Raw genomic sequence first — 14209 nt, forward strand, 5'->3', positions numbered from 1 at the left:
GCATACACGCACACACACACACACACACACACACACACACGCACACACGCACACACACACACCCTGGGAAAAGCTGGAATGGCTTTACCTGCTGTGCCACCTTCTGCCCAGAGAATAAGGTAGTTATCACCACCACCAGACACTCCATAATTAGCTACTCTAAGGCCCTTAACAAGGAGTGTCTAATTATACTGTATAATAGTACTAATACAAATAGTAGTAGTTGACCAGGATAGCTAGGCTTTCTGGAGTGGCCCACACAGTGTCACAAAATAAATATAAGCATTTTCAAAGGTTAAATACTTTCTACAAGGACAAGCCACAATACAACTTTTAAATATATTTAATAATATTTAATAAACGAGCATGAAAATACTGAATATATATTCACAGTAAACCACATAGTTCAAATCACAGGGAATATTGAAAATAGCACTGATGGACAGACTCAAACAAATAAAGGAAAACAGTCTCTAAACTAAGCTTTACTATATTCCAGACTGAATCTAGGAGAATTACTTTTCCTTAATAACTTACTTGACAAACTAAGGCACAATGAAATACATGAGCAGTCTTTCTAGTCAGGTTACCCAAAACAGAATACTCACTCCTCAGAGATTACTCCCTGTAAAATTTAATATCCAAGATGACTTGCAGAATGACCTCATCTGGTCACTTGACTCTAGGTTCTCACAGTAAACCCCTCTGAAGTTGAGTCAGGAATTTAGCATAGATGGCTATAATACACATCGAATTGTTTATAGCTGTGCCTGGGGCTTCCCCTCTTTTTAGTGAGCTAATGAACAAACTCTTCTTCCAGACCCATCATCGCTGGTCCTATTCAGCACCGTGGGTTGCATTTTTAATGGTTTAACAGATCATTTACATTTCCCTTATTTTTCTTAAAGTAAGGTAGCTGGTTAACTTTTGCTGTCCCAGTGTCCTCTATTAAAACATATACATTTCATTTAGTTATACTAATACACGTACATTTGTTTTCATTCCAGCAGGGTGCTCTGTTGATACATTTTAACTCAAGCAAACCTCACAAATACATTTTCAGCACACGCATCTGTACAAATCAGTTTGATATACAAATGGCATATAATTATTTACAGAATTCCAGCTAGCTGTGTTGGTACAACTCATACATCCCCTTCCTTACTTCTCCTGGCATGACTGGCAGTTCCTCCTATCAAGTGTGTCAAGAAGACAAGTGTGAGAAGTGGAGAGCTATGTAAGGGATGCTCTATATATATATATATATATATATATATATATATATATATATATATATATATATATATATATAGTTTCACCTCATATTACCAACATGCTGAAATATCGAATTTCAGCATTTCAACAGTATAAAGCCAAAACCATCACAACACCAGCACTTTACAATCATGAAACCAAAACATCAAAGATACACAATACAGCACACAATACACAAACCATAACACCCACACCACAAAACAATTAAATACAACAAAACACCACACACACACCTACACTACACAAATGTAGGGGGTCAAGCCCCCCTGCACCCCCCTACTTATATATACCAACTCAGAGATCGCACAAACAGTAAAAAAAAAATAATCACACACAGCCAACACACACAATCATACCTCCACCTCACTATCCTAACACACTTGTACAAGTTAGAAAAACACACACACTCACTCACCTTAAACTGCAGTCACCGACCCAGCCAAACACTTCCGCAACATAACGTACATGCATAAGTGCGAATTCGACATAGTCCTATTCACACTGATGCACTTTCATCATTTTGAAGTTTCGACTTCATGGACAAGAATTTCTGAAATTTGATATTTCAGCAATTCATGTTTATGAAGTAAGTGAAACCATATATATATATATAGATATATATATATATATATATATATATATTTCTCTATATATATATATATATATATATCTATATATATATATATAAATATATATGTGTGTATATATATATATATATATATATATATATATATATATATATTTTTTTTTTTTTTTTTTGTGGGACAGGTGCACATTTTTGTTTTACTTCAGTAAGAGAGGAATGCTGTGTAAGGCATGCTGGTATTTCTGGGTCAGGTAAGTTGGGTAGGTGAGGAAGCAAATGCAAGCAAACAGGCCAAACAAGACAAGATGCAGGGATGGTGAGGGGCACAAAAGGTTGGGGGACATCATGACTGGGCTGAGGGAGGGGCAGCACAAGTCCAGGGTCATCAAACATTGGAACAGTGAGAATCTAGTCCTCACCAGCAAGACTGTCATCACCATCCCCTTACTCTGCTGTTTGCTGGAGTGCTTGACATTTCTTCCTCCTACAGACCATGTGGGAGAGCAGCATCTCTATCCTGCATAGGTGTGCAGCAATGCTGTGCATGCCCCTACACACCAACCCTGGCATCTCTTGGTAAATGAACAAATCCCCACTTCTGTCAGTACTCCAGTGGGGTACCACAGCATCATCTGCTGGGGTAGTGCTACCTAAGGGCACAGGTTGTACAGGTGCAGCAAAGGCAGTACTGCCAGGCTGACTCCCAGATGTGCTGGGTGTTGGTGCCAGAGCCGATGGAGGTGTGGCAGTCTGAGCCACTGGGATTGGCCTACCTCCCTGTGCTGTAAAGCATTTTGTGATTTGTTAGAGATGGATGACATGGATACATTTTGACAACACAATAGAAAAAAAAAGATTAGGGTTGGGGCGAGAGAAAAAAAGAGATAAAATCAGTACCTTAATTTAAGGCATACAATGCATTATCACACTAATACAACTATTTTATCTGAAGTTTTACATTTAAGTATACTTCCTAACAATTATAAACTATAATTATGGATTTCTCAAAATAATCCTTGCAATGTCCAGATATCACAAATATGCTTGGTCAAATTATGCAGATTAAAGTTAACAGCAGGACATTAATGCCACTTATGTAGAATTTAATGTATGTAATATTATTAAAAGATTGAACTATTAATGCTTGTTATTCATGGTATTTAAACCCACATCTGACTACAGTCTTACACTTGACTCCTAAAGTTGATTTGTGCTATAGACTGATGCATGCTTACTTTGCAACTACTGTATATAAATAAAAAAAAACATTTATTTTTTAATTTTAAATCTACAACAACATTTCTCTTGTACTACATACATACCACTTGCTTCAGTCAGTCTCTCTTGGGCCTGCCTATTTGCACTGATTTCAGAATTAGCTGTGAAATGAAATGAGAAGAAAAGAAAAGAAAAAAGAATAGAAAAGAAAAGAAGCATTATGCATACTAGTCTTGCCTATATTTAGCTTTCGATGTATTATAAATTATCTTTATTAGCATACTTACACAACTGTGGGATGTTGCTATTTCAGAACTCATCCAACCACTGCTCGAGCGTATCCCTCTTGCACCTTTTCAAGTTGTTAAAGTGGTCCAACCACTGGTTGAGCATGTCCCTCTTGCACCTTTTTAGGTTGTTAAAGTGGTGTCTACACTGTTCTTTAGTGAATGGGATGTCCATTACACTGGATACAGTCTTGGCCAGACTATTCTAACCCTCAAACTTGTACTGCAAGCTAGTATAATCCCCTGCAAAAGCCTTTGGATCTGGCACTTTACCAGGAATACAGTAAAGATTCTGGACTCCTGAACATCCTACTTCTGTGACCTAAATTGGGCACCTTCCCCTCCAACACCAGACATGTCTAACCCAAAAGCAGTGCAATATCAAATAATGATTTCCCGCAAATTCCTGTTATCATGTTTACTGGTAGTGTGCAAACCCGAGCAATGAGACCAACCACATTTGCACAATGTTAAGCAGACAGAACATTTCCAAACAGAGAGAAAAGCAGTTTTGGAAATTGGAAGGTTAATGTGACACTTGACATTAGTTTGAGGGGTATCTGCTGCTGTAACTGTTAGGTAATTTAACTTTGCGTCATGATCTGACACATGTTTGGTTTGGCTTTATACTCTGATAAAACTGATTTTTACAGTGTGGGATTCAAACCTATGCATAGGGTACAAATATTTTCTTCTACAGCTGTGATTTTTCATCTTTGCCACAGAAGAAGTGCTTCTCAGACATAGTTATAAATTATTTATAAATACGGATGACAGATTGAGGTGTTAACCAAGTATGTGTGTGACCTGACAAGGTTCTTGTACATACATTCATTTGGGTATGTGTCTTATTTAAGTGTGAAGGCCATGCAAGTCCAGATAGAATTATACTTACAAACACATAATAGACAGTATAACCTCAGTCATACATCTGAACCTTCAAAGCAGAGTAAAGGTGTGTTATCCCTCACACATATAATTCATATCAGCTCCACTACTATGCATAGTTCTTGTTACTTATAATTATGTATAAATTGTTATAAGTGATAGTTAATATAATGTGAAATGGCGCAACAGTAAACATTTGTATGGCAGCCCTTACACCTGTTGCCACAGGAATATTGAAACAACACTTGGATATTTTCTTGTTCATTACTATAAACTGAACTCTCCAGAACAGTAAAAATATGTTGCACTTCATGTATTAGAACCTAGGATCATCTATATTACAGCCCTATACTTACACCAACTGCCACATGAATAATTAAATAGAAGGATATTTCCCTATTCATTATTAACTTCCATGTGTTAACCTCCAAGCATCTCTGCTTACCATGTTTGAGCGGTACCCAACAGAATTGATACAATGTATCCATTTTGAATTTGTTGACTGCTTCCTCTCTGCAGGTGTTCTATGGCTGCAGGTGTTAGGAAAACTTGCTAACTGCTGTGCAATGTCACTTAGTGGTGTTGTGTAATGGAAAACAAAAAATGCAACAATGTATCCTTTTAGAATGTCTTCATCCTGTCTGCAGGTGTTCTGTCTACTTCCTGGGTGGGCCAGTAGTCCTGGTTTGAGCAATGGTAAGCATCGCACAAATAAGATAAGCAAAGCTAAACTTGTTTTAGCTTTGTGATCAGTGTTTCCATGGCATTTGTTGTATTTCCCTGCTTCCCTTGTTAGAGCTAAGCAATGCACTGTGCAAATACTCGCCATATATAAAAAACAGGGGAAATTAGAAGGAAGGAGGAAAGGAAATCTATTAAATATACAACAGTACAAAATTTATGTTGGTATACATGCAATATTTTTAGACAGGACTGGATTTGAACTCTCACTCCAATAAACCTTTAAAACGCAGTAAGGGCATCTTATACCTCTTTGCCACAGAAACAGCGTTGCAGTAGAGAATGGAAATCATTGTGCATACAAGCAACTGCAACATAATCCACAGTATTAACACAACATATGACAGTTGTACACTTCTGAGTTGTTTGTACATGTATTAATTTCAGATGCAGCGCAATGCGTGACCACACAACTTTTATGACTATTGCTTGCAGAACTGCAGCTTTTGTCTTCCTTTGTGTTTGTTGCTCATTATTCTTGTATTTGACCAGTAATCTGAGACATGCCGTCTGTAAGGCATTTTGTATCACTGTGCTTAAAATGTGTGAGGATATTAAATGACAATAATATACAGCTGTCAACAAATGCAGGAAGGTTGGGTATTAATGAACAGAAACTATGAAATGTGCGCTACTTACTTGCATTTCAAATCTTGATACAATTATTTATGCCTACACTTTGTAAGTCTAACCTGGCTAACACTCCCACTGGAGGTAAGGAGGTCTGAACTGACATTGTGTTCTCATTCTCCCAGCCACTAATTGTTTACAGTTGCAATGCATTAGCAACAAACACTCAGGTGCTGCCTGCACTATCTTTACATCTGTTACATGGAGACCAGAAATTGGGATTCAGCAATTCTAATGCATTCACACCTCAGTTACATCTTTACCATGCTCACTTATAAAAAGGGAACTGTGTAGCTAGGGAACCTGAAGGTGAGAAGACTTGTTCATAAGACAGAAGAAGGCTGCTATTACTTTGGATTTATCTGCACAGAAGACTACTGATTTTGTACCGAGCTTGATAAAGCATATGCTCACATGTTACTAAAAAAAAATTAAAAAAAAAAAATATATATATATATATATATATATATATATATAGATAGATATATGGGTCAACTTCAGATGACTGAATTTTCAAATGTTCGACTTTCATATGGCCAAGACCATATGATCAAACATTTAAAAGTTTGTACACCTGATAAAAAAAGTAAAACAAAACAATTACCTGAACATTTTTAGCAGGGGGGCTTGCCCCCTCTGTACCCCCACACCCCCTGCTATTTAAATATACCAACTCCAAGATTCCACTGCAGTGAGGAAAAGGGAAATCTTTCCATTCTGTGCTGTATGGAGATCTCCATTCAGAAAGTTCGAACTATTAAAAGTTTTATCATATGGTCTTGGCCATATTAATGTCGAACTTTTAAAAGTTCGATTATATGAAGGGGACCCATAATAAATAAATAAATAAATGAATATATATATATATATATATATATATATATATATATATATATATACATTAAATGCTATTTTTATCTGTATGTACTTCTTAGACATTTACTGATTGAATAGGCATTTTTGTCAGGGCATCTTAATTTCTCAGGTGCACAACCTTATTAACTGTCATCACAAATGCTAATGTTACAGCTGTTTTGCTCTTTACACTCTTCTATAGTTATTTCAGTGAAATGTAAATATCCTATATTGTCAATGACACAGTGGTGTTAACCTTCTTGAATGGCCTATAGACAGCTCTATGGGAGTGCTGGCCACAGGTAGAGGTGACTGGCAATTGCATAAAATTGAATGATCTGGGGTAAATGTGTATACGTTTTTGGGATGGTTTATTTGATAGCATTTTTAGCAGTTCACTGATGTTTTATTCCTTTTGATTTGTTAGCTAAATATGTCATTTGCCTGTTATTTTGTGGTGGGGGCGCCAAGTTCATTTCCTGTGTTTGCAAAAACAAAATTGTTTGTACAGAAGTTTGCTTTGCTATTGTTACTCTCCTTGTTTTGGATCCAACCTTGTTTTGTGTATGACTGTAATATGTTATAACCACACAAATCCTTTTTTACATTTGAGTATCTTGACTGTTTTTTGTGTCTCCGGTGGGTAATATTAAAGTGCTATCTTTTATGCATTATATCTAAGCAGGACTTTTATTTATGTGATACTTATGTGTATTATCCTTCTTTTGTGTTTTATGTCACCTAGGACTACGGCACACAGGAGCCCTAATCTTTGTAACCCCCCCCTTCAGTGACTCTGAGAATGAAGTAACTATCAAAGCATTTAGGTGACATGGTGCCTTTCTGCTTGAGAGAGGATGTGGGGATATGTCTGGAAAAATGCAAATGTCACAGCAGATAGTGGATGATGTAAATGTCATAGGTGGTCAGAGTAGGACATATGATCGGGTGTGTCAAATGGCTACTGACATGATTTCATCATCCTGGAGGAGAGCAGCTGCAGTAGCCTGTAGATGGATGGCTATTGGTGGGACAAAACTACACAGCCACCACTGACACCAAATGAAGAGTTCCTGTCCACTGCCAGAGATCTGGAGTGCTCAGTGGAAAGTGTACAACAGCATGTGATTGATGTTGGTGCTGCTGTTTCAGGGAGGACAAGTATATCCCAGGAGGAGCTTCCAGGCAGGCTTACCTATTTCCATTGTTAAATATTTCTTGTATAGTAAAATATTGACAACAATACTTAAGATCTGTTTAAAATATTTTTTTGGGGGGGACTAGTTGTAGAGTGATTCAGTTAACAAAACATTCTGGTTGATTACACATGGGCTTGGGGTGAGCGCTTCATCCAAGTTTTTGTTAAAGGTATCATTACTGGACATATAAAGGGCAAAAAGTTTTAACCCCCTGTGCTACTGTTAATTGTGATGATGGTGCTCTTACCTTTTGCTTAACTGCTTTCAGGGCCATCCTCCATAGGAACTTTGGAATCATCTGCACATGGTAAGCTAAACACTTTTATGTCAGTACTGATGAGCAGTTCAAAAATATTTTTATTTTATCCATATGTGTGATGTGGGTAGCAGAAATGTTGTGTATTGCTGTACCGTCTGTAATAATGGCACTAGTATGCTAGCATATACTGGACTATAGTAGTGTAGGTATTAATTTATTTCCTGTGTTTGTTGCTTATTACCACAGGTAGTCTTGGACTCTTACCACCTGATGTCAGAGCATTGGCAGACTCTGATGATACAGAGGTTGAGTCTGACACTGAGGCTGACATTTACCCATCCCCTATAATTCCATCTGACACAGCCAGTATGCCTACACAAAACAATTCCAGTGAGCCCTCAGATACTGGACAGGAAGATGGTGAGATACTTGATCAGGGTAGTGTGGATACTGTGGCTTCAGTGCCTGTTGACTCCAGCTGTAGCCAAAGAGTGGGCAATGTGCCATGCAGGAGGGCTTTTAGGGTTTTTTGGAGGAAGACTGCTGCCCATCCTCCACCTGATCCAGGTGTGTCTTCCCGTGACACTCAATGCATGTTTAGGGCCATCATGGAGGTGCAGGCACATTCTAAAAAGTGGCCCAGAGAAATACTTAGGGTTTTAGATGTGGCATAGGCTAACATGTGCAACTGCCTCTACCATGTTGCCGATTCAGTGGATCAGATGAATGACACATTGGAATGGGCAGTGTCTGTGATGGCACATCTGCTGGGAAGTGGATGGTTTCAACATGGGTGTAGGTCAGCCACATCATCTGATGTTAGCCAACATGTCCATTCCCAATCATGCTCCTGCAGTGGCACTGCTTCCACTGCTCCATCAGTGGTTCAGGTATCTACACTCAGTCATGGCAGGCCACGGGGCCATGGTTCCAGGTGTCCAGATGAGGAGAGCTCGCCCAGCAGACATCAGTCAGAATCAGGTAGCAGCAATGCATCTGACCGTGAGGGTGTATGTGCCAATGCAACTCTTGGCAGACCCAGATCTCATGGTTGTGCACTACAAAGATGGACTGCCACCTCTACTATGCACAGCTCACGTCTGTCCAACAAACCAAGATGTAGAGCTAGCACAGAACTTAGCTGTGTTCTTGCAGACACTCACGCACCAATTTCATATGGATGGCCCACATAGGCACATATACAAGAATTACATGGTTCAGCCATGAGGCTTAAAGCTCATTCTGTCTTAGTAACCATTTGCTACTTTATCTAAATGTCTACTATTTCTCTTTCTTACTCACATGCACTCACTTACCTTTTGTATCAGCCTAGGCTTCCTGCACCCCCCCTCCCCAACACCCTGTGCAGGTGATGATAACTGTGCTATATCCTTGTTTTCTATCTTTTGGATTCAGGGATACATAAGCTTTGTGTCTGATGCTCGAGGGGCATAGCTGACTTAGTGCTTAGTATATCAGTGCTTGTGATACTGTTTTGCTAATTATACTGCTTTCTTATAATGTGTACATGTCTTTCCCACTCTTACAGCAACAAAGCTGGACCAAGCCATAAATACAAGTGACAATGGATGAACAATAAGCAGACATTTTACATATATTGGTCTTACAAAGTTAGACAGTTGGTAGAATTAAAACAGTTTTTGCATCAGTATTTTTAAAAAATTTCTGATGGTTATGAAATATGACACTTCTCTCTTTAATGATTTGCCAGTACAAAAGTATGAGGCCTAACTGAAAACATTTGGTGACCATCAGTACTTTTGAGAGGTATGAATGTGTGAATCTTTGATGCCTCAGGCCTATTACTTGATAGAGGACACATGTATTTACACAGGTCTCTGGTGTCACATGTTGAAGTCATTGCTGTACAAATCACCCACATTTTACTTACTTACTAATATAAATTACAACATGCAAAAATATGCCATTCATTTGTATTATTACACAATTCTGTTTTAAAATGTCAGGTTCAACACTTAACTTGTAAATCCAGCAGTTACTACAGTTTTATTTGAGGGCTCAGTCTGTCTAATGCTAGGAGTACACAGTCGTTACATGGATAGATAAAGGTTGGGAACATTGCCTTGCATCGATGTTGCTATATTTATGTGAGTAGGATGAAGGTTTTATCCCCTTAGGTGGTGAGTGAATGTGCTTGCTATGCATTACATCTTAGCCAATGTGAGGGCATATTGAGCATGCCTACATTTGTCTACACCCACAGCAGCTGTTGGTTCCCCATTTGACTCCTCACCTGAATGTGGCTGTGGTGACCTTGCAGTTGGAGGTGGAATGTGTGCTCTTTCCCCTTGTTGATCCTGCTAAAGCTGTTTTCTCAGGATGATGTTGTGAAGCATGGCACAGACAGTAAAGATTTTGGTACATATAAGTGGATTGTACTGCAGGGTTCCCCCAGATGTATCTAGGCACTGGAACCACCACTTCAGCAGCCCAAACACATGGTCTATGATATTTCTGGTTTCAGCGTGTGCCTCATTATGGCATTCTTCAGTGGATGTGTGTGCATATCTGATGGCATCATCCGCCACTGTTCCAGTGCATAACCTGCATCCCCCATAAATGACCCTGTGGGATATCACCCCTAGTGAACATCTGATTCAGCTGGGAGGTGTGCCGGATATGTGAGTCATGGTAACTGCCTGGGTTTCCAGCACACACATTCAAAATTATTCCCTTAGTATTACACATGATTTGGTAGTTAATGGAGTGGAAGCCCTTTCTATTTGTGTAGACTCTTCTCTGTTCCCCAGGTGGTGCCTTGATTTCTACGGCACCCAGTACTTCAGGGTAGTGTGATACAGGGTAGAACTCCTGCATATTTGTGGCCCTGAAGTATGGGAAAAATATATGATGTCATTGGCAGTTTGGAGCATACCATTTAGGAATTGATGGAGGATCCTGGATGCTGATGCCTTTGACACCCCCAGCATGTCTCCTGTTGGTCTCTGAAAGGCTCCTGTAGCTAAAATTCTAAGTGCTACACATACCTTTGTCTCCTCTGGTACTGGTTCTCTTTGGTTTGTTCTGGGTTTAAGTTGAAGATGACAGAGGTTGCAGCATTCCTGTTGTGTGTCTCTATCCACCATGTAGAGCTCTACAATTTCCACCTCATACAGATTGTGGATAAGTTAAATGGGGTCTGAAAACTCTTCTCCTTCCTGGCTGGCCATTTGGCATCCTGGTGGCTATTAGCAGCAGCAGTATAGACTTCAGCCTGTTGCACATACACATGAATTAAAGTAACAGCAGCCCCTAACATTCTTTCTATGCAGATTCCTTTCTGTGGCTGTATTCCAATAAGTATTGGAATTTGCAGGGAAAAACAAGTACAGAGTCTACTCAGTTGCTTTGTAGATTTTTGAATAGCTTTTCTATATTGGATTGGTTAATTAATATCCAATTCAGCTGCTTATGCTGTAATTGGCATGCCATAGTGTTTACTGTGCTTGCATGGTTCTACACACCATGTAGAACTGCTTACTGAATACAAAACAGTGTGCCACTATGCACATATTGTGTTAGCAGATTGTGTAGGGGTTTATTTACTCTGCCCTACACATAAGTATCAGATGCAACAAAAATGTAACACTGGCAGTTAAATGGCCTACACATTTAAATAATGAGACTCTAAACTGACCCTAAATGTATTGCATAATCATTTGCCATTATTCAATCTGCATAAATGCATTTAAGAACTAATACCATACATATGCTAAGCATCATAATAAAGATGGCTGTTAACATTTCTTGCATGCAATGTTCCCTTCTTTGTCCATCAAAATATTCATAGCCAGTTACCTATTCTTTCACTTCTGCAAGCTTACAGAGGTAGACGACATTCCAAAGAAATTGTATGGGTTAAAGCTGTATTCAGGGAGAGACCGAGGTAAGAAGGAGTAAAACGTAATGTGTATTTTTGTGAATTACATTAAGATATAAACTAATAAACTAATTAGGCAATAATCCCCTTACAGCCTCAAAAGCCATAGCCACTCTGCCCCCACACTGCAACATCTCTGAAGTAAACAACATTATACAGATCATTGCTTCACTGCACTAGGTCCAGATCTCTTGGAAACTATTCCCCCCCCAAAAAATAACCTCGTCTTACACAAAATTTAGGTGTCAACTAAAGGCCAACCTCCTTTCATCAGCCAAATGTCATTACCTCTCATCCAACCATATAATGTAGCCTGAACTGCATAACTCTCTCTCTCTTTTCTTCTACTAGTAACACTAACTGTCCCTTGTATGGCACATTCTGTCGCATCAATCTACACTTCTCAGTAGCTTCATCTTTTGCTTAAAATAACGTCTCCCTTGGTCACTCTAGAAGTGGAGAGGGATAAAGCTCTGACTATTTCCCAGCCAACCTGGTTTCAGTTAGCAGCGTGGATGACTGTCAGAGTGTCACAGAAGAATAAGACATGCCCACCTAAGGAGGGAGGGTGCTCATTAATATGCTACTTAAGGGGAGGCAGGGTTCAAAGAAAGTTGTTGCCCTCAAACATAATCAATGATCATGGAGGGGTGGGGAAAAGGAGTGAGTAGATAAAAAAAAAAAATGCCCCCTGGATGGAAGCACAGACAAGCTGAGTCCAGCGGACACCCTCAAGATCCATGGCTGGCCCAGCAAAAATGGAATAAGCCCGGGGGCATTGGAGAATAGCTGGTACACCCAGCATGGACATTGGGTGCAGGGGGCTGGGCTAATAATAACAAGATCAGAGTGGACAAAATAAATGAAAAAATAAGTAAATAACTCCTCCTTCCATCTAATCAAAAACACTGTCCAACATCCTTCATCCACTCAACTTTTCTATATCTCCCACTTAATCAACATACAACTGTGATTCTCACACAGACATCTCACTTTCTATGTGAGATTTGTCTTAACTTGTTACTAATAATGTATATAACAATTGCATATACTTTTTATAGTTTTGTTTGCTGGTAATGGTATTTTACAGATGTGTATTTTCACTATACTCTTGCTATATAGGACAAAGAAGAAACCCCATTAGGGTTTCTTCTTAGTCCTATTAACCCCAGGTCTCCAGTGGTAGCTGATGAGTTCATCCTGTGATTACATCCATAATGAACATGCATTCTACTTGCTTATAACAGATATTTCTACTTTAAGGCATGCATGCTTGCTTTTGAATTTGCCAATTTGCTACTTGCTAGCTTGTAATGACACTCAACCTCTGTTGGGGAACAGAACGACATTGAACTGTTCTCTCTCTCTCTCTCTCTCTCTCTTTCTCTCTCTGTCTCCAGGACTATTGGTCTAATACTGATTACTCATTCCCATCTTCAATTTTCATCCCCTTAATCCTTTAGGATTGATAATCAACCCCAGGTTGTCTGCTCCACAATCAAGGCTTCATACCTGTACCACTGAGCTGGCCTGCCTCTGTAATACCTTTAACACAGTCCACCATATATGCTACAGAGAGTTTCTTTTGATATGTCATCTCAAACTTACACTGCCTTTTCACAAAAGTAATACCTTCTAGTGCTACTTTCTCTTGAACCTTAGCATAGTAGCTTTCAAATAATGTTCTGCAGTCCATCTAAATAGACTTTACTCCTGATGTCTTCTTCACGGGGTAAGAATATATTTAAAATTCTTAAGTAATATTAATATCTCAAAATACATACACAAATCAGTGGATAAAATTCTACTCAGGTAGTAGCAAGGATAGAAAAGCATATATTATGTGGCAGATTTACTCTCTACGCTACACCTATCTGGTAAATGTACAAATCTCCACATAGTGAGACATTATTTAGAGGTATGTGGCTGAAAGCAGGTCTGTGAGCCTATTGCATAACAGGAAAATGTGTAATTTCCAAAGATATGGATGTCTGTGTCTGAAGAACAAGAAAAAAGGACATTAATGTAGATCTCTGATTAAATATTTTAGTGTTATTTGAATGTAAGAGGGGTAGCCAATACTTTCCTGTATGTACTAAGTTCCTTACTGAGAACTGAAAGTTGAATTATGATATGTCTGTGTCAGGCATTTTTTAACAACATTAACCAGAGTAAATTATCTGGATAGCCTCCTTCCAATTTTGATTGCATTCTTAGAGTCCATGCACAATCAACAACAGAAAACAACCATGTGTGTAAGCAACCTAGGTTCACACTCTTGAGATACTAGTCAATACTCAATCAAGTATTCAGATAAGTAAAGTTCTTTTTCATAGTGACAGGATTTGT

Source organism: Protopterus annectens, chromosome 8.part0 (assembly GCF_019279795.1).
Source record: "Protopterus annectens isolate FY-2018-M chromosome 8.part0, PAN1.0, whole genome shotgun sequence".
Classification (NCBI taxonomy): domain Eukaryota; kingdom Metazoa; phylum Chordata; order Ceratodontiformes; family Protopteridae; genus Protopterus; species Protopterus annectens.